Source organism: Calonectris borealis, chromosome 2 (genome assembly GCF_964195595.1).
Source record: "Calonectris borealis chromosome 2, bCalBor7.hap1.2, whole genome shotgun sequence".
NCBI lineage: Eukaryota > Metazoa > Chordata > Aves > Procellariiformes > Procellariidae > Calonectris > Calonectris borealis.
This window is the reverse complement of record NC_134313.1, coordinates 38,821,997-38,841,945: the sequence shown is the minus strand read 5'-3', so window position 1 is coordinate 38,841,945 and position 19,949 is coordinate 38,821,997. Positions and strand designations below refer to the sequence as shown.

At 39.0% G+C, this 19,949-nt stretch overlaps 1 protein-coding gene across 1 annotated transcript in view; it reads left to right on the top strand.

Moving 5' to 3' along the window:
- PREX2 (phosphatidylinositol-3,4,5-trisphosphate dependent Rac exchange factor 2) overlaps positions 1–19,949 on the top strand; it is a 194,134-nt gene that overhangs the window by 22,151 nt on the left and 152,034 nt on the right. The gene's annotated exons all lie outside the window — the stretch shown is intronic.

The window sequence follows — 19,949 nt, the reverse complement described above, 5'->3', positions numbered from 1 at the left end:
CTTAAAGCTGAGTTGTGAAAGACTTTGTGCCTCTTCTCCCACTTGATAAATGCAGGATAAATGTGTCAATAAATGCAGGATCAGGGAGAAGGAAGCGTAAAAGCAAAAATCAACAGAATTGTGAGCTGGGAGTGGATGACAGGAGTGGAACTGGAGAGCAAGGGCAGGAGGACAGGCAGGAAAAGCCAATAAATTGTAAGCAGAAATCAATACATAAGAACACTTAAGTGCACTCTGCATAAAAAACTTGGACTGAAATTCTGGATTCCTAGGTCTTCCTGTTTGTTCCTTGACTATTTGGAAATAGCTGTGAAACACAAGGAAAGTGCTTCTTGCTCTGGTAAGCTCTGAGGATTACTTAATCTATTATTATTACCAGTTAGTCTACTGAACCAGTAGAGATTTCTGCTCTGGATATAAAAGCTAATGACTTATGCAGAAGTGAGTATTAGTTTACATGGCAGAATGTATGTTTTTCAGCTTAAAAAAAATTAAAACGATTACTAGAGGTTAGCATACTTCACTGCTCATGTTAAGTGAGATGGACGGAGAGGGGCAGGGCAAGATCAGTCCTTTTTGCAGTGCCAGTGGCTGGTGTCTGTTGAAGTTCTGCTAACCCTCCTCTTGGTTGTTTTCACTGTCATCATACAAACAACTTTTTTTCCATATAGGATCTACTTGGTGTTGTAAAGACATAGTTTGTGCAACAGTGTTACGACATTGGGGACAACTAGGCCAGTCCCTGCTCTTTCAGTTAGCCAAAATATCAATCCTGACTTTGCTTCCTGCCATGATCATCTCTTTGCTTGACCAACGCCATTTTTTTGCAACAACCAGGGAATATCTGTTTTATTGAGGATCTGTCATGTGACATGGAATGGGAGCGATCACGGTAGAAGTCCATTGCTTTTACAGTGTATCCTCCGATACGAAATCTTCTTCTGAAGACAGCTTTGAGTCCTGTCTCTCAACTTTTGACAAAGCACCTCACACTTCAGCTGCAGTTTTGCTGTCGGATGTATATTTGACTATGGGACAAAGATGTGCCATGTGTGTTGGGTGAAGAGAGGTGATGAGGGAAGCTGCTTCTGGAGTCATACTGGTCCTGTGCTTGAGAAAGGTTCCTCACATGTGGTGGAGATCAGTAACCTTCCTCGCACTGGAAGCTAGAAACTTCCTTGACAGTTTGGAATTGATCTGTTGTGGTCTTCATATATTATTGTAGATTACTTGAGATGCATTAGAGTATACTTTTTTTAGTAAAATGGGATGCTTTTAAAGTAGTTTAGCCAAGTAGAAGTGTTATTTAATGAAAAATGCAAAAGCCCAAGGATTTAGTAACATTTACAATTTGAATGGAAACAAATCTGCATAAATTCTCTGCGTTGATATATAAAAAGAATTTTTTTCCTGGAACAGGAAAACTTGGATATTATATCAAGAAGTTTCTGAAAACTGAAGTGATAAACTTGCATTATGTACTAGGAAGTTTAGTAAATTCATGTTTTAAATAAGCAAAAACCACTATATAGTATTCTATGGAAAATGGTGGTATTTTATAATTTTACTGTTTTAAGTATATATGTTTAGAATTGTTTTGAGAAGTGCATTATTGAGTTGTTCTAAGTAGTACTTGAACATAGCTAAAGACTGTAGAAGAGAGCTAAACAAATACACATCTGAAACAGACGTTGTGTTTGTTCTTTGAAATTTTTAATAGCCTGTTCTCCAAGTCTGACTCAGCTCTTAAGTTAATTAAATGAATTACTCGACAGCAGCTGGTTCTTTATCCAGATTCAGCAACATTTTATATTTAAAATTTAGCTTGTTATGAACTTCTTTGGTTAAGTAGGGCTTCCATCACTAATTTTGAAACAAATCTGAAATTCCATTAGCCTAAATAGTTTTTTTATTATTTTGTATCTCCTGAAAACTCACTGGCTGTAGTACTTTAATCAAAAACATATGGTAGTTCTTTGGAGTGAATAGAAGAAAAGGGACTTTGCTGTTAGAATAATTGTATGGTATTAAAGTTTTTTTGGTTTGTTTGCGTTTTCTTCTTCATCAGTGTGTCCCAATACAAAAACAAAGTCAAACCTGTATGGGCTGCGGGGTGCAGAGTCTCTGGGGTCAGCAGTAACTTAGGAAAAGCATGCAGAGAGGTCAGAGATCAGTTTAGGGGCCTATTTATCACGGGAATGAGTCGGGAGGGCTGCCTCGCCATTGGTTCACCAGTTGATTTAGAAACCAGGAGTGAAAGCCGCAGGATGGAAAGCACAGCTGAGATCTCTCAAGCGAGCGCACCGATGGCACTGAATGTCTTTCTGGGTCACGGTCGTCTCACCAGCAAAGGGTTGGTTCCCCGGTCCCCGCAGCAAAGGGGAGGGCGAAGGCCCCAGTTTGGGGCGGGGGGAGGAGGGCATGAAGCTCACGCCGTTTCATTCACAAGCACAAGGATGGCAGAGGGCCCAGACTCTTCATAGAAGTCCTGCCCAGCAGCTTTCAGTCTAAATTCATGCCACTGATTAGATGCAAAAGTTTCTTTTCATTCATAGCAGCCAATTCGTTCCAGTGAGCAGAGAAACATAACATAAAGTATAGAAAACACAGCGAGCGGTTGCCAATTTCTAGGCAGATTAAAACCTTTTTTCTGTAGCTGAAGTATGCTTACCATGTAGATTTCCCTCATCATGACTTGTTTTCAAAGTTAAACACAATAGTGGAGTGAGCTCTAGTAAGCATTTGGTATGCTTTGAAACTTTGCGGCCTAGCTAATTAATGTGATTTTGGTTTGGAGGATGGGCAGTGATGCTGCTGCTGTTGTTGTTTTTGTAAAGGAAAAAAACTCTATCAAGAATTTAGAATAAAGCTGTAATGATCACTGTGACTGTAATCAGCTTTTGTCATTTTTGACCTTGAAAACTATCCATACCTGTTTTCACATGTAACGTTTTTGTGTACGTCTCTAATTAGAACTGTATAATTTTTAATTTGTGGGTTGTTTCCCCCCCCCAAGTTATGTTAATGAATGAAAACTGTTAATTGGAACATAAAACTGTTTCCAGTAAGGACAAAGAATTCTGTGGGTAGCTGATAAAATTGCAAGAAGCATTCCCACTTACTAGCTATTAATGCTCTAAAGATGAAAGTAGTCTGTATGACTTAGAAAATGAATTTGCTTACCAGCTCTTGCAATATGCAATCATCTTCTACTGTACTGTCGTAGCTTTGCTGAGTTTGAATAGATCTGCAGAGCTAGAAACGTAAGCAGAATTTTTCCATATTGTTACTCAGATGCGAGTAACAGGCGCTCTTTCAAAACGCTGTCTTTTTCTGGTTTTGTGGCTTGTTCTGCATGATCAATGGGATGTATACAGTCAGATTTTGGGTTAGTTTAGGTCTCAGTTGTTTTGTAAAGTGAAATTAAAGCCACAATAGACTCATTTTTGTGTATGGAATGAGCCTGGACCATCTGGTAGGTAGGTAAGGGTCCTAAAACTTCTTCCAAACTGCAGTCAGAAACATTCAAGTAGTGATACAGTTATGGGTTCAGTGCATGAGAAAAAATTAAATATTTCCAGGAATCAAAGATGATGATGAATCAGAATAAAAGATCTTAGTGATCTAAATTCATAGGATGAGCTAAATACTGTCGTGCCCAATCATTACTAGGTCTGACGAGAATAAAAGGGTGTTTGTTTATTATTGCCATCTGAGGACATTCTTTTTCCCCTCTATTGCACTAAGCCGTCTGCAGTTTCTTATGATGGTTAAAAATGAAAATGTCTTTGTAATTGAAATATTTGTGTAGCTGTTTTGTTTAGTTATTAAACATACTCAGCTGTACTAAAGCACAACCGAGAGGTGGTATTTAAATTATTTGCACCCAACAGAAAAGTTATTCAGGAAAAAGGACCCCAAAAAGTGTATGAAAACAAAACAGTGCTTACGGCAGTGCCCTGGATGATGATGATTAGACTAATATTTCTGCCTTATTTTTCGAGTGGTAAGAAGTGTTCTCATTGTTAGTGGGACCCAATTAGAAATAATTATGCTGTGGCATTTTCCTTTCTGTTACAATTTGGACTGCAATGATTCTCAATTCTCTCCCTTGAATTTTAGGATATGAATTGGAGTTTTTGTGTTTTTTTCAGATGTGATGTGTTAAAGATGTCGCCAGCATGTTAATATATTTGAAATGCAGTGCATTATACCTCACATTCCATGAGTCTTGAGTTGAAGGTCAGATTTCAGCAACGATATACATTGACTTATGAAGCTCTGTGTGTTAGTAAAGTTACTTCAATTCTTTATCCCTCCGAAATCCTACAAGCAGTTGCAGAATTTCACCATTTTTTGCATTTTCAAAAAATTAGGCTCCATAAACCCAGAATTGTTCGAGGATTTTTTCCATTGCTTCATTACACTTGGAGAATTATTTCCTTTGTTTCATTTCTGTATAGTTTGACAGGTATAAATGTAAAGTGAAATAAAACAGATTCTGATGCAACATTTTTTTTTTCTAGTGATGCTTCAAACAGCTATAACTCATTCTTCCAGTGCTGCACAGATTACCTGGCTTCTTACCTATAGATTGGGGAACAAAATTGTCTGTTTTCAATATTTGTAAAATTTTTCAACCCCTGAAATATTTATTCAGTGGTGCACCCAAGAATTTGAGAAAGGGAATATCTTGATTATTCTTGATGATGACACTGTATTTCTTATTTTATAAAAGGAATACTGTAATTCCCTAAACTTAGTTTCATTGCTTGTGAATGAAGCCTAGGGTTTTTCGAAGGTCAAGAGAGTCTGAAGACTGTATCCCACTGAAGTTCAATGTGAATTAGTGATAAGATCCAATTAGGTGTCTGACATTTCTAACAGGAAGACTTTCAGGCATATGTGTCTTATCTAAACAAAGTTGTTGTTAACAGATGACGCCGGTACTGAGGTCCCATGCTCTTACAGTTGGTGTAATTAGGAGTGCAGTCTGTTCCTGATCTTCGTGCTCTTTGCAAGCACCAAACTTCAGTGGTCTGAGATACAGGCTTCATTGTAACGTTACTTGCAGGCAACCCAACACCCTCAACTGTTTCTCTTTCATCCTAGTCCACAGCATTGTAAATACCTATGAAAATGGAGGAAAGGCTAAGAATACTATACTGCTTCAATATGCTGAAATTTTATTTTGCTTCTGCAAGGATTTATTGAAAAAATCAAATGGGAAGTTGTACTTCAAATATTATACTTAGGTTATACTAAAAAGTAATTAAATTGTAGAAATCTGTGGTAAGGTGTGGTCATGATATGCAGATGCCCTTAAGTTTATCCTGTACTGTCCAGCACAAGGATAGGATGATCACAATCAAGTATTGCCTTCTGTGTGCTTTAAGTTGACTTTAAACACCAGAAAACTCTGATACTTGTCATAATATTGTTACCAAACGAAGTTTGGCAGTAGCAGGGGTGCGTTCATGGGGTTTATGTTGTTGTTCTACGTAACTGTTTTTTGCATCAGATGACAGTCCAGTCAGAGACGTAAAAACTGGGAAAAGTTTTGAATCTTCAGATTCTGAGGTTTTAAAGCCATGCACACAGGCAAAAGTATTTCTGTAATAAAATACTCTAATCAATTCAGTTAATTGAAAAAGAACTCAAAGAAAGGAATTTATATTTTTATTTCAAGGATCAGTTCATGCTTCGGAAGTCCTCAGTTCATGAAGGAAGTCCAAATTTATGCTTAAACTTAATAATCTTTGGAATTTGGTCCGTAGGCAGAATATTAACATTTGTAAGTATTTGTTTCCTGTCCTAATCTTTCTGTAACTCCTCTTACAGTTTTTTGATTAAAAGTGCTCTTAAATATATTGCTCAGTGGGTAAATTCCTCCACGTATTCCTTGCATTGAGTGATTTGGTTACTGCTGTTGTCTGTTCCAGGCATGTGCGGTGTGTTTCTAACTCAGAAATTTCTGGCTTATATGTGCTTACTAATTAACAATTAACTGTAGATACTGCAAATGATAGTGATTTTAGGAAACACGATGTTTATGTAGTAGATGTTGATAAAAATGCTCTTTAAACAAATCTGCTGTTATAAATTCCCTCAGTTCTGAGGTGATACTAATTTATGGTTGTTTTCTTTATCTTGCAAGGCAGTATGAAAATGATAGTTTAATAAGAAAAGAAGTAATTAAAACTTCTCTTACTGTAATTATAAACAAGCACAGTAATATACCTTCAGCTCCTTCTTTTATTACACTGACCTCCCCACTTGCTACCAAACGATGCGGCAGGCAGCGGTCAATAGCCCCTTCACAAAGATGTCTTGGCAGCACTGTCTTCCTTTGTCAGCCAGTGGGCTCTCCTGCAGAGGAGTATGTGTGAGATAATACCATATAGCAAAAGATCACGTTATTATCAGAAGGAAGCTGGAACTATTCGTACTTGAGAATATATTATTAAATGGTATAAAAAGTCAAAGATGGGTGCTGGCTGTGCTGCTCTTGAGAAAACCCAAAGCAGCTGCTGTTAGCTTCAGACTTTAAAGATCATCTCTGGTAAACTAACAACTGTTTTAGCCAGTTCTTTAATCCCTGTTGAAGGAATCTGTTTATGTGGGTCAGAAATCTTACTTTTCTGAAGCAGATTGACAGAATTCTGAAATACTAACCTTTTATAGGGCAGATGATGATACTAATCATTTGACATTGCTCTTACAAGTACAGGTTCGCACAGGTTAAGGCGGCCACTGAAATGAAGTCCTTGCTTTTGAAGAAATCCCATTTCATTCATACTGATGTTATGGGAGTGAAAGAAGAAAATGAAATATAAGAATCCACTGTTCCCCTGATTTTTATGTAAAGGATGGGACTGACCTGATGCCCAGCTCCCTGGCTCCGATCGCGCAGTTGCCGTGAGTGGTTGGTGTTAAGAGTTCAAGCCTAAACTACCTGCACTTTTCACTCAGAGCATTGAATTTCTGCATTGCGTGGAGAAGGCAAATGGCGAATCTTCCTGCTGCAAAGGCAGCTGTTTCCCACACGTTCATACCTGGGGTGTCATCTGTAGGCTGGATAGATGTACTTCATTTTTCTTTAGATTTTTAACTCGCTTAAAGGAAGGAAACCTCTTCACATCTAAGCTTCATTTGCTATTGCAATAGATTGTATTTTTCTGGAGACTTTGAGTGAATTGTTGGTAGCAAGAGGGTAAGCTTCAGTGGTAGTCTCAGAAATGCTGCACACAGATGCTGTTTCCAAACAGGTGTATTTCACAACCTTATAATCTTGAGATGAGGAGCGGGTGGAGAAAAAAGGAAGGTAGTAAATATATTTTGTCACATCAAATATGTTATACATGGGAGAAAAATTATTACTGTGGTTCTTTTCTTTTTAGATTTACAGAGAATCCACAGTGGTCTGGTAAATTCAGGAAGGGCCCACTGTTCTGCCCACAGCTCCCACAGTTCCGTGGAAGCAGTTAACTGGTAGTGTGATTAAGCTTCATGACTCTGTGACTTTTTCTTTTTTAACTGTGGCTTTTTATTGTAACTTCTTAGTGATTATTTATTAAAAAAAAGAAAGGGAAGACAATCATCTCTCCAAGCTAATGAGATAAGCATTGCTGAAGCTCAAAACCTTGCTTAAATATATCTTCATTTCTAAAGCAAAAAACTTCATATAAAAATTCACTTTAAAACTTTGCAGAAATATCTACTTGAAATCTGGGATATTCCATTTTTGTCTTTTATGCAGTTTAAAAGAAAAGGTTAGCAATCGGTAAGAAGTAGACTGGCAAGTTTTGCATTTCAGACTTGCTGTGAGTTTTGTAATAAACGTGCATAGAAAAAAGATAAACAACTTAATTCTGATGCAAGAATTAAGGGATCTCCAAAATGGCTTCTTCCAGCAATTAACGCATGTACACTTAAACACAGGTTTTAAAAGAAGGTTTCACAGCTGTACATTTCTGAAAAACTTGTGCACCAGTGGAAGTTCAATGTGTGCATCTGTTGTCAAACTGTATTTGCTAAAAAATATCCATCTAGGATAGTAAGAGTGCTCTCAAGCTTTTAACCCTATGTAAATTCTTGTATCTTGGATATTATGATGGGTGTCTTCCATTTGTGTACTAAGTGATGTGACTAACACTGGTCATATGGTCTTTGAGTTCTCATCTGTTCTGCAGGGGGGAGGGGGGCGGGGGGGAAACGTGCAGCTGAGAGTTTTGTTTCAGGAGGGTTATGGGTTTTTTTGTTTAAATACTTTTGTTGCTATGTTTTTGTTACGGGAAGGCAAAATCAAAGGAATGTGTTCCGCATTTGAAGCGGAAGGTGACCGAGACAGCGACGTGCCTTATTTCCTGTAAGAACATCAGGAAATGCTTCTTGTGCAACCATTGACTATGCTCTAAGATTCTTCTTTTTATATGAATTAATTAGGCTATTACTTGCTGAGAGCTGCATGGTGCCTAGGGAGCAGAAACGTCCATCATAACCATTATGCTGAAGTTTGACAATGTGTTGCATTTTCAAGGCCCTGTCTGTGTGTTTTCTTCTTAAAATTCTGTAGCGAAGGTGAATAGGTGTGATGTTTCCACTTTATTTTGCTGCAGAGCTGTGTCTGTGTTCTGCACTAGTTGGAGTTATTAGGCACTGAAGGCTTCCTGATGGGGTACATTTACAGTTACGTAGATCTGTTATGGGAATACGGGCCTTAATAAGTATTCCAGCTGAACATAAGTGGACTTACTGAATTATGTGGCTTTACTCCCCTCAATTTTGATTGTCCTTCACGGAAATTAAGCCTTTTAATTGCATTGTTTCAGAACTCACTTTTCTTTGCAAAGAATGCCAGTTGATTCTATATATATATAAAAGTTGTGCTTTGTTGCAAATGTTTAGTTTCTATAGCTATAATATGCAGAAGGAGTTATTTAATGTTGCAAGCAAGCTGTGGAAGCTCAGTGTGTTGTTTGTGAAGTGCTTCCACACCCCTGGATGACTGTGCCTCAGTACAGAGGCATAATCATTGTTCTCCAAATATTGAGAAGCTGATGTTTTTTGCACTTGTGGTGCCAATAATCTTAAAAAAAAAAAAAAAAAGAAATGGGGGAGAGAGAAAAAAGCCTGCAGTAAACACCGAGTAAGTACAATGTGTGGAAATATATATTGACTGACTGAACACTTCCTGGGATCCATTCAAGAATAGAAACCACAGACCTCTTTTCTGTCTTTGACGGACACCTTGGAAATGCTCCCCAAGACCTGTGCTCTGTTTGTGGTGCCTGGACAGCAGTGCTGGGCTGGCTGGTGTAGCAGAACCCAGGAAAAGCATCTTGCAGCAAGCATAGCCTCAGCTTCAGTCCTCTGTGGGCATGTTTCTGAAAGCACGGCTTGTAAGTCTTATGCAATTTAAGGATTCTTTTTTTCCCAGGAGTTGGTATTTTGCTTTTAAGATGTAACCTGCATAATTTATAGGACTTAATCCAGAACTTTAAATTTCTGCAAGCTGCAAGCATAATTGACTAATGCATGAAAGGAGATAGGAGCGCTAATTCTCTGATATTGCATTATTAATACTGGGTGTGCTCCAGTGTGGCACAGTAAGGAGAGACTGTCCTTGACTTTGTCTCAGCCAGGAGTTAGCTACCAGCCCCTTACCTTTGAGGTCTCTGACCTAATGCCCCTTTGAGAGGGGTGTTCCTCTAACATGAAAAAAAGGCTTGAGTTCCTGCTTGCATCAGCACATCCTTATTGTTCTGCCTGCTTTGTCCAGCTTTTTCTTGTGAAGGAGGTTGAGTGAAATGATCTTTGGGGCTTTGTTTTCACAGAACTTAGAAGAAAGTGTTGGACCTTGAAAGTTCCCACAATCTGACTGTGTTGTGATGGGGAAAAAAAGAGGCAAGAACATGCCAGTGGTTGCAAGTTAAATTAATACACTCTATCAAGGATTACTCTTTTTCCAAAATACTACATTAAATTCTGTGGAAAAGCAGTTCTTTTTGCATCCTGAACATAGAATCATAGAATCATAGAATGTTTTGGGTTGGAAGGGACCTTAAAGATCATCTAGTTCCAACCCCTCTGCCATGGTCAGGGACACCTTCCACTAGACCAGGTTGCTCAAAGCCCCATCCAGCCTGGCCTTGAACACTTCCAGGGATGGGGCATCCACAACTTCTCTGGGCAACCTGTTCCAGTTCCTCACCACACTCATAGTGAAGAATTTCTTCCTTATAGCTAATCTAAATCTACCCTCTTTCAGTTTAAAGCCATTATCCCTTGTCCTGTCACTACAGGCCCTTGTAAAAAGTCCCTCTCTAGCTTTCTTGTAGGCCCCCTTCAGGTACTGGAAGGCTGCTATGTGGTCTCCCTGGAGCCTTCTCTTCTCCAGGCTGAACAACCCCAACTCTCTCAGCCTGTCTTTATAGGAGAGGTGCTCCAGCCCTCTGATCATCTTTGTGGTCCTCCTCTGGACTCGCTGCAATAGGTCCACATCCTTCTTATTTTGAGGGCCCCAGAGCTGAATGCAGTACTCCAAATGGGGTCTCACGAGAGCAGAATAGAGGGGGAGAATCGCCTCCCTTGACCTGCTGGTCATGCTTCTTTTGATGCAGCCCAGGATACGGTTGGCTTTCCAGGCTGCAAGCACACATTGCTGGGTCATGTTGAGCTTCTCATCAACGAACACCGCCAAGTCCTTCTCCTCGGGGCTGCACTCAATCCATTCTCTGCCCAGCCTGTCTTTGTGCTTGGGATTGCCCTGACCCATGTGCAGGACCTTGCATTTGGCCTTGTTGAACATCATGAGGTTCGCAGGGGCCCACTTCTCAAGCCTGTCAAGGTCCCTCTGGATGGCATCCCTTCCCTTCGGCGTGTTGACCACAGCTTGGTGTTGTCGGCAAACTTGCTGAGCGTGCGCTCAATCCCACTGTCCATGTCACTGATGAAGATATTAAACAGTGCCGGTCCCAATACTGACCCCTGAGGAATGCCACTCATCACTGGTCTCCACTCGGACATCGAGCTGTTGACCGCAACTCTTTAAGTGCGACCATCCAGCCAATATCTAATCTAACCAGCACTTTTATGAGCTTTTGAGACTTGAATCTGGTATATTCAGCATACAGTCCTATAGATAACCAAAAAAATAGAGTAAAAGGTCGATGCTCAATTTTGCCTTGCATAGGCTTTGAGTGATAGTTCATGTTTGAAAAATAAGTTTCAGTAAGAGTGTCTGTCCTTTCGGAAAATGAATGACAGTATATCCAATTAGCCAAATAGCTTGATCCTGAAGTTCTAACCCAGTATAAACCCAGCCAGATACTTGGAATCATGTAAGAAGACTTTAAAACATGTTATAAAATTACTGTAGCCATTTAATTAAAATTCTAAAAAACATTACTGTTCTGTCCACGCGTGAGGGAGTTCTACAAGTGAAAATATCCTGAAAAAATCCAGGACTGACATTTGACTTTTATTTTTTGCTTAGAATAGCCAAGTTTAACATCAAGATAGCATACTTTAAATGGGTAACATACATAACAGCCATAATACATGGCTGAATTCAGTTATTTTCCCCGGAGGCTCATCTCAGGCATGAGAACTACAGAGGCAGGACTGGACCATACAGGTAGAATATGTCATTCATTAGGAGGGCCAAACAAGGGAACACACCTGCTATTTACATCAACAGTACCACAAAACCAAAAACCAATAACCCAGAACAGAATATCTTCCCAATTATGCATAATTTTAATCATATCCTGACTGGTTTCACTTGTAGGACCTCCTTGTGTGAGACAGCGTAATTGTAAATCTGTATAATGCGGCAGTCTGACCTCCACGTACGGTGGCTTAGCCAGCGAGAAGTTACTCCGCTGTGTAACAAATCTGGTATTTCAGACTAGGGAATGGAGGCTTTTATATTAAGATCCTAATGTCCTGTGTGACATGTGAGACTTTGCTCTTTCCAGAAGCAAGAGCAGATCTTCGCCTCGGTTCCTCCGTTATCTAGGACATGAACAAAACAGGGCAAATACAATAAATAAGCAGGTCCTTTTTTCTCCCTTGTGGTGAGTGGAAACGTGCATTCAGTTCCAATAAATGCTGAACACTTCAGGGAGAAGAGAGATTTGTTTTGTTTTGTTGTGTTTTCTCAGAGGACTCCCTGATACAGTAGTCTGGGAGGACCGTGTAAGAATCTGATTATGTAGGAGCGAGAGGCCCATGAATATTGACAATTTTGCTTGTTTTCTTTAGTTTGGGAAATTTCCAGACCTTGCGTACTGCTCAAATGAAGAATGTCGAGTAGCTATTGGGGCGGATGCCAGACTGACAGCATTGCACAGAGACTTGTGCAAGGTGCATTCAGAAACCCTGCTGTTTTCACAGTGTGCTGTAATCCAGAACTTTGCTTCTGGAATTTTTCATGTGCAGAAGAAATTTGACAAAAATGGGCATTGTGGGAGAAGCTGGCTGTGCAATTATAATATTCTTACCCATCTGCTGAATGGGAGCACGTTATGAAATCTTTTCAAATCAATGTCCGGTTTTGGAAGAGAAAATAAAAATACACAGTATTGTGGGGTATTTACAGAATGACTTAGTCCTGCTTTCTTGAACATAATTAGTCTCGTCGGTAGATATTTGTGTAAAGCAATGCTAATCACTGTTACCTGTTTACATACCAGCTGTTTGACAGACAGGGTATGTACTTTTGGTTGACTTCTCAGTCTGATCTAGCTGCTAATCTGATCCTTTTCCTGCCTTAGCCTCCGAAAAAAGGCCCTTGGCCAAGGCCCCTTTCTGTCTGAAAATGCGCAGTCCAATGCTAGATAACATCACATGGGCAGGAAAATGACATTGGCTATTAAATCCTCTGTGCATTTGCCTTGCAAAGTGTGCTGATGTATTGAGCTGCTTGGAGTAGCTCAGCCAGGAGCAGCTCTATCTTCACTGGAGATTTGGCTTCACTTTGGCCCACCTTTTCTGCACACGGAGACTTCTTTCTTTTTTTTTTTTTTTTTTGTTTGTCAGGCTTGCTTATTTGAGCATGATCTGATTGCTCTAAATCAGTGTGCTATAAGTGTGGCCTATTTCCGAGCACTTACTCTGGTCCAGAAGGACTTGGTAGTGTTGGGGCCTCCACCCTCCTTTGTTCCTTAGGTGAACTCCGATTTTTCAAAATAGGCAGGAAATTGTGCTCTTTTCCTTTGGTCCATTTCTTTGGATGACAATGAAAAAGCAGCGTCCTTGCTGTCTAAAGGGATAGTTGAAAACAATATCTGGATGTCACCCATCCCTTTGGAAAATGAGACAAGCCTTCTGGTGCTTCCAGAAGGGATCCTGAGAGCTCCCTATAGCTCTTTGGATCTGGAAATTTCCACCCTCACGTATGACAGCTCTGTGCACTAAAGCCTTGCCAGGTTGTCCTTAACACTAAATGGAGGCAAGTCTAGAAGGGTTTTCTGTTACAATGGATGTTGTATTTCTCTATTATGTATGACCAGGATGCCTGTCCACTCAGGGTTCGGAAGGAAAGCGTGCAATATTTGCCATTTTATCAGACTTTCTTGAAATTTTATTTCTGTTCAGTGTTCTTAGTCCTGGATGCTGAGTTTTTTTATGCAGAGAGTAAAATGTGATAAGCGCTTATTGTGCTTCGTAGATAATGGCAAAGACTACAAAGGAGAGAAGGAAATGTTCCCTAATACCAAATTAGTTTTTCTCTCATGCTAATTTTTGAACTGATGTTGTTCAGCTGATTTATCTTATTAATAAGGGAGCTCAGTTTTCTCTGATGACTATTGTATTCCAAAAGTTGCTGCTTTTGAGTCGGTCATCGAGAGAGGACTTACAGAATCACTGATAAGGATTTAAATTTTTCCTTAGCTCTTGTGTGGTAGAGTTAATCCCGTTATCCCGGACGTAGAACAGAATTTGCAGAAAACCATTTAAATGATAGGAAAATATCAATTATGTAATGAGCAGTATCCCATGTTGGTCATCATAGAGCTATCCTTGCTCTTGTGGCAGAAATGATAGTGGCAATATTAGGGCTGAATCTGTATTGTGGATTTGTGATTTTCTTCTGCACTTTTGTTGATGGTAGTTCTGGTGAAGTAGTGTATTAATGGAAAGGAAATTCAATAAAAATAATGTTAAGAATAGGATTAAAATGTAACATAACATCCAAAAAAGAGAGGCCTAATTGTAAACTTTAATTTTTATTTATTTATTGGACCTGCAGTGGTTTTCTGTTTAAATGACAGTGGATCAGATTAACATCCTGTTACCTAAATATTTGCCCTGTGTTTGGTCAGTAAATGTCCAGTATATTTAGGATGCTTTTCACATAGGTGCGTTTTTGTTACCCGTCTCTAGCCAAATGAGCCACGGGTCTGCTCTTTCCCTCACATTTGAGGGAAGATGTGAAGTTGTTTCTGCCCTACAACACTCTTCACAGCATTCTTGGGATGAGAAAGTCTATGGGTTGGGTAAGCGGTTGGAGTACAGGCAGTAGACTCCAGTCCCTGCCCTGTTTGGAGGACGTGAGTTGAAGGAACAGGAACATCGTATCAAAACACAACAAGCCAAATTATAGTCAGCAAACAGGATGATAAACTTCCTGCAAGCTTGTAGTTTACTGCTCAAGTTGATGTAACAATGATAAGTGGGTTTGTGCATTTTTTTTAGCTCCTCTTTTTAACTAGAACAAATTCAACAGTACGCAATACTGCATCACCACTTAGTTGCTGAAATTTATTTTCTAACAAACATAACTGTTTGTTTTAGTTGTATATTTTATTCTTCTAATTAGTTTAAGTCCCTTGCAAACTTCAGAAGTCAAGACTAGCACTTAGTTCCATAATTCAGTCAAACATACTTTAAGGATGTGGGCTGCTGCTGCTATGTAATTGGCCATACTATTTTGGGATGGAAGGTGAAGGTCAAATCTCTTGGGAATGATGGTTTTGTTTGTCTATAGAGATAGCATCCATTCTGTAAATCATTGCACTGCAGTCTTCACAGTAGAAGAGGCTAGAAAAATATTTTGAAATGAAACTCCGTCTCTTCTAAAAAAAATGCTTGTGGAAAGTTTCTAAGTCTGTGGATTTGGCAGCTTTTCCTTTGTACTTATCCCAGTTTCTTTCACATGCCACTGGGAAAAAAAAAAGTTTAGCAATTAGTAACTTTTTAAAGTAAGATTAAGCCTGAAAGACCAAGCAATCTACTTTTCTTTTTGCTTCCTTCTGACAGGATTTCAGCTTGTTAGTGTAGTGTCTGCTTCATTTGTGTGTGTGAAGTCTTAATTCTTCTTCTGGACTTGTGCTTCCTAATTTAAAGCGAACCTGTCTTCCTGCAAGTTTTGCTTCTTTTTCCCTTCATTTTTGGTATAATTGTGAATACTGCACATCTGGGATGAAGAGAACATGTTCCCTTGGCCTTGCTGCCTCACTTGCCTCCCTGCCACTGGTCCTTCCTACGGGCAGGATCTAAGGGAAGAAGGAACATGAAGAGGTTTCTACCAGGATCATGTATAGACCTGAAGACTGTCAGACTTGATCTTGGTGTCAGCTGTCCTCCTAAAGCTGTTCCCTAGCCATGGTATTTGTCCTGAAGGTAATTTGCCTGTCTTTTCAAGCTATCATCTCTATCAGTACATTCATGCAGTGCCATAGCTCAGATGGCTTGGTCATCTCTGAGACAGCCGTACCCTGTTCCTTAAAAGGGTTAAATCGGACTTTGTAGTGGAGGAGCCGCACGTTGTAGTCAAAAAACAAATCTGTAGTCACAGTGGCTTTTTTTGCCCAGCAGATGGGCCTGTGCATGGCTCACGAGCTGCAAGTTCAATGCCTTCAGTTTGCCCAGGTATGGCAAACTACAGTGGTCTATTATGGACATCAGGAAAACTTGCAGAGGTGTCATTTCCTCATCCAGAGGAAGGACTGCAGGATCCAAAACTATTGAAGATGCTGGAAAACAATACTTAATATTTATTTATGGTTTCTTGATTTCCTGGTCCCACTAGCACCATTGTTCCTTTGTGTTGTTCTTAGAAGTCTGGTATCTGGGGTTTTGAATGGTTTAGACTTTTTTTCTTTGGAGAACAGGAACTGAAAGTACGTTCCTCACAGCAAATTCATGAATGAAAAAAAAAAAAAAAAAGTTCCATATCCTTATGTAACCTTATGTGGAAAGACTCTGTGAGACATCAGTTTGCTTGTGTAATCAATGTGGGTGTCTTGGTAATCAGCAGTATGTCCTGGTACGAGCGCTGTCAAACTCCGGTTGAGTATTAGCAGATGGCAGTTGCCACCAACAAGTGCTCTGCTGGTACTTGTCTGCAGTTATGGTGCAGGTAGTTTGGTGATGAGGGTGTATTCACGTGCTGTTGTGACAGCTGAATATTTTTCTTTTTTAACTTAAGTAACACTCTTACAAGCTGTTCCTGCGGACTGATTGGGAGCGGCAGTTTTTCTTGTACTATTTTTTACAGTTTTAATATTTAAAAAAATCCTCAAATCCTCCCTGCTTCAAGTGGAGGATGGTTTAAAGCTTTTGATTAGAACCTAGCAAAATGAGCGTCTCATTTCAGAAAAGGTAGTAATAAGCTCTCTCATCTTAATGTCCCAGCATTCAAACAAAAAATTTTATTAAGGCAACTGTTGTAACGGTAACCAGGTTACAGTTGTACTGTAACCAGGTTTTGTCTTTTGTTCCCTTATGGAAATTAATGAAAGGAACAAGAACAGCCATGCAATCTTTGTGTTCATGAAGAACACGTGCTTCACAGACGGTTCAGTGAAATTGTGCAATTATGCTGGGAACTCATCAAAGCCAAAGACGGGCTACAGACCTACATAAGACCTACAAAATAAGTTTGTGCTTGGATAGGGGAAGGAGAAAAGGAAGGACCAGTGAGAGAAGGAAAGCCTGTGAGTGTGTGGTTATTTCTCCCCAGCATGCACACAGAATCCAGGTCCATATTTCTTGAAATTACAAATTTATTTGACAGTAAGACAATTCAGCTAATGTGGATAAATTCAAATGGCATGGCTTTATTCCTGCAGCTCTATTCTGGATGTGAATATGCTCCATTTATTTTTCTAAAATCATGTCCTTGGTGATCATTGTATCCTTCAAGAAATGAAACCTCTTTGATGGATGTAAACTGAGATTAGCATGTAAATATCCTGTGATATAATTAATGTTCAGCAGATGTTTCAATGGTAGCATAAAGAAAAAAAATCAGAGAGCTAAAATTTTTTTATCATATACTCTGATAGTTATCAAACCAATGAAGAAATAAAAGATGAATTATTCTTTGCATTTGCATAGTTGAAGCATCTCATGAATCAAATATAAGCCAGAAAAAATATTATTAATGATTCCATTTCCATGGAAATTGGCTCAAAACCATATAGGCAGATGAAAATTCACGAGACCAATTCATGGCAGGCAATAGGGGCATGTAACAATCTTTTGTTTGTATGAAGCTGTGTGTGAAATAAAATAATTTAAATTTTGGTATGGTTGTATTCTTGTTGGAATGGAGTTAAGACAACTAACATTGGCATCTAATCTTCAGAAGCCGGTAGTTCCTCATTTACTGATTTTATTCTTTATATTTAAGTTCTGGTTCGAAGTAAAAAATTAGTTTTTCAAGCCAGGTTGCAAGACTTGCATAGTTTTAATCATACTTTTTTCCATGGATGATATAAGAAATTTTTTTTTTCTCAACACTTTAAAATATTTGTTCAGAAATGGGAGTTTAAAGTCACAAATCCTATAAGTATACATGTGCCACTGCAGTGTTTACTAAATACTTTTTAAAAAATAAATGTATTTTAATTAAAATACTTTTAGTTTTTCAAGGAGAATTTTAAGCCCATTTCTTGTCATCAGAATATCACCGATATAGAATCAATCCTGTTTTTTTCATCTTTTAACACTGCAGTAAGATCCAATTGAATGGGGTCCTGTTCTTGCATTGAATGTCACTGATTCCTGTGGGATCCTGAATCAGAAGTGCTGGGGGTCTGGCCCGGCAAATCTGAGAGCTGGGTCTCTGCCAGTATGCAGAAATTGTAAACCTCAGTTTACTGCTGCAGCCAGTTTGTGTTTCTCAGAGTAGGCTAGTGGTTTAGTTTGTTCAACCTATCCAGTCTTGATCATTTCCCAAGAAGACGTAGTTAAAATTTAGGCAAAATATTCCAAGAAGAGATGCAAAGTTTGTCAGCTTCCTGTAATAAAGTTGTGTGTTTCTCCTTTGAAACAATTTTTTTTTCAGACCCTCATGCCTTAAGTAATTACCATGGCTTTGGTCAGCCTTACTGGAAAGAATTGCTTTGGTCAGCCTTGCTTACCAGATATGAGTGACTTCAGTGTTGTGTGCTGCCCTGGGAAGAGTTCATTGACTAGTTGACAAGAAGATTCCATTACTATTGAGAAATCCTTTAATTTGGTTTAATTTCCAACATCTGACAAATATCGTATAAGGTGCAGGTGCCACATAAGCTGCTCTTGGCAGCAGTTAATGCAGCTTGGGTTTTGTAGACTGGCTATTTCCTGGTTTGGAATGGCGGGAGGGCATTCATATTACTGTGTTACAATTTATTTAAAATTTTAAAGTGTGCAAACTAGAAGTGATAGTAGGAGCTTTTAGTTTAAACAAATATTAAAGATTTAAAGTTGCTTTATACAAGTGCAATAAGACTGTATTTGTCTGATGATGACATTTTGTATTACGTAATGGTACAGCAAGAATAGGTATAATTCTCTCTGTAAATTGTTCCTTTACGTATAAGGAAGCATGTGTGTTTCTATGTTTTCTTAAATACCCACTGCTATCACTAATGCTATCTTCAAAAGTAGTCTGTCACTAAATTTGTTGCTGGGTAGAGAAATGCATTACAGCTGAAACTGCTTTCTGACCTATTTACAAAGAGATCCTCCTCTCTGTGTTTGAATTCTCTTGTGAAGAAGATCCAGTTTTCTAATGAAATCTTGAGAACTTCACAGTCTCAGGAGAGGAGGAGGGAGGAAAGAAGAAATTTTAAACTGCATGTAATTTTACCTGGGCAGGCATATAGGACTTCTGCTTGGTTTATCTACCTGAATTCAAATATGCCCTTGAACATTTGCATCAAAAATTAACTGCTCTATATGTCTTCATAGAAGGAGAACTGCTGTTAAGACAATCTGCTGTCAGAATGGCTCTCCTAATCCAAAGTGCGGGGTATATCATCTTGGATTTCAAATTAAGGATCAAATTCATGGAGATGCTTCAGCCATATTGTTCATGGGGGCTATCATTAAAGCCCACTTTAATGACCATTCTGGTTGCTTTGGCTGTTCTAGTACATCGTTTCTTCGAAGTTGTAGTTGAATTGATTTATGGTTAATGCTACACATCTAAGACCAGTGGAAAGGTTGCAGGTTTGTATTCTCTTGGAGTTCGAATAAACTCTGGTATATCGTACGTGAAATTGGTAGGGTTTTTTTTCCCATGATTTGCAGAACATGAAAGCACGTGAGTGCAGCCAGGATACTTGAACATATGAAAACTGCTCTAGTGAAATTACTTCACGTGAATCTGGAAATGCAAATGTTAGTATTCTTAAATAGTGACATCATCATATGTATATGTTGTCATTACTGGGCAGAGTTAAGCATGCTTGGGATAACTCTGTAAGTGTGGGTTGACTTTAATTTTTGTTGTATTTCTTGGGAGCTCGCTCTCCATGATGCTTTTTTTGTATACCCTCGTTTTTGTTGACAATAGTATAGCCTTGCTTTTGGTCTGGGATTATTTGCTATGTTTTCAAGGCCTTTCTGTGTCTTACAGTTTGTATTTATTTAATAATTCTGCAATACTGTCTGTGCTGCTAAACTAGTGGCTGAAATGAGTTCAGAAGCCAAGACCATCTTAGTTCTCT